The following is a 2,334-nucleotide window of genomic DNA, read 5'->3' on the forward strand; positions in this document are numbered from 1 at the left end:
GTGAAGGACTCCCCCCCCCCCCCCCCCCGCCAGCTCCGGAAAGGTCAAGTTTCATGCCAAGGCTATTTTGTTTTTGTTTAACTATCAACCAGCTCCTGGGACATGGAGCAGCCTGGACAGGTTCTCCTTTGTACTGCTGCACAAAGCCAGGGAGGCTGGGCTGCAGGGGGGCTGTGTGGGGCTGGGCGAGACCTGGGAACCAGCAACTTGGGCAGCACGTGATAAAGCTGGTGCCGTGTGGGGCCAAGCCATGGGAGCAGGCGTGTCGGGCTTCCCACAGAGGGCAGGCGATGGGCCAGTCGCCCGGCCGGCTCCTGGACACCCAAGGATGCTCCAGCACCTCTGGGCTGAGCCAGGGGGTGAGCGGGATGGGGAGTGAGCCGGCTGCCCTAACAAGCTCCCTGGGACTGAGCACCTTCAGGCAATGAACCTCCACATCACCATCACCCGGGGTTGATGAGCTGCTCTCCAGCAGCCTGGCATAGGCACTCCCCTTTGAGGGGGTTAACCTGCTTTTAGCATCACCCCTCTGTTTCGGGAGGGAACGCTCCTATAAAAGCAGCAGCTTGCAAATACCGGCTCCTTGAGGTGGGCAAGATGTGGTGGGTCTCAAACCTGAGCCCACATAACCCTGCAGAGCTCTGCCCATGGGCATCAGCCCCAGCAGCTGGATCCTCCTCTCGCCCACGGCACCCTGGCAGGGACTCTGTGCTGCAGGGTTTGGCCTCGGCAGGAGGCGGATGTGGACGGGAAGGCTGCCAGGAGGCGACAGCCTGCTCTAGCACCGCCAAGCAAAGCTCCTGGGACTGGGGGAAAAGCCTCTGGCAAGGGGGTCCCCCCACGAAAGCTGTGCCTGGCCCCGGGGAGAGGATGGCAGCCGCCTAGGAAGAAGCCCAGCCTGGCTGCAGGGAGCAGGCAGGGGAGCAGGAGGCAGCCAGTACGGGATGCAGGTTGTGGCTGGTCCATGCCGGTGGCCAACATTCTTCTGTTGCAGTTTCGTTTGGGTCCTGTGGTCTCTGCCCCAGAAATGGGTGCACCCCCCCCACCTTCCCAGGGCTCCCTGCACCATGGGGGCAGAAATTTGGAGAGGTCTCGTGGGCATCCTGCAAAAGTCACCCACACAGGGCTGACCCAGAGGCTCTGCGGCTATTTTTTCTCACTGCAGAACCAAGCCAGCCCCTCGCTTGGTCGCTTGGCTTCGCTTCACCCCTGCCTGCACCCACCCCCGCGGGGAGGAGCGAAGGCTGCTGCGCTGCAGAGGTGGTTTTGCTGGAGGTCCCTCCTGCAGCCCCTGCTTTTGCTTTGCCATGCCCGGCCACTACCAGGCAGGGGCTGAACAGCTCAGGGGCAGTGGGGTGGTGGGGCTGGCCCTGCTGTGGCACAACATGAATTGTCAGGTCTCAGCTCCATCTGGTTGACAGCAGGGGCCTGGTCCCCTCCAGCTATGACGTCCCTTCCTTCTGCTGTGACCTTGGGCAGGGGGTCCTTATTCTAGGACCCCATTTCCCTCAAAGGAAAGAAACCCAAATCCCCCAGAGAGGCCCGAATACAGCCCCAGCCCTGTGGGGCTCAGACTGCTGGATGGTGGGGTGCAAGCGCTGGGGCTGGCTGCTCGCTGCCCCCCACCCCAGGATGAGCAGCCGCTTTACCCTGCTGTCCCCCAAGGGGACACCAAGCCGGGAGCCGAGGGCCATGGATCTGTATTTCTCAGAGGATGGCAGCTAGAGGTGCCGGGGGGAGCACAGGGGCTGGTTACGCCAGGCTGGTCAGAGTTTCCATCAGTTGCTGAACTGAAGATTAAAAAGTTATAAAGCTTGAGGAGGAAACAGCTCGCAAACCTGTGCCAGCTGCTCCAGCACTGCATGGAGGACCTCTGCTGGCCCAGGAGCCACAGGGCAGGGGCCCAGGGCCACTGTTAGCCCACAGCTAACCCTGCAGCGCACAGGGCAGAGACACCACAGAGGACAGGGTTCTGTCCTTTCCAGGCAGGTGGCCAGAGCCGGGGACCCCAGCCCTGGGCCATGCATAAGGCCAGCCATGAAACATACGAGGCTCAACAGCTTTGCAACATTTACTCTTGAAAAAAATAATCCGATTCAGAAAGCGGCAAGCCCTAGGGATGCCCATGCACCCAGCCCTGCCACAGCCACTACACCGGAGCCTTGCTGGAGGAAGGAGGAGGGATGGAGAACAGCATCCAGCGGGCCCATCGTGGCAAATGGAGAGGGGGGAGCTTGAAGCCCACCAGTCAAGTCCTGCTGCCGCTGAGAACAGGGAGCCACAGCCCCCTGGTTGCTGCAGGGCAGGCAGCAGAGAGGGGAACTCCTGGTGAGC

The sequence above is a fragment of the Aptenodytes forsteri genome, unplaced genomic scaffold (genome assembly GCF_000699145.1).
Source record: "Aptenodytes forsteri isolate BGI_AS27 unplaced genomic scaffold, ASM69914v1 Scaffold119, whole genome shotgun sequence".
In the NCBI taxonomy this organism is placed as follows: Eukaryota; Metazoa; Chordata; class Aves; order Sphenisciformes; family Spheniscidae; genus Aptenodytes; species Aptenodytes forsteri.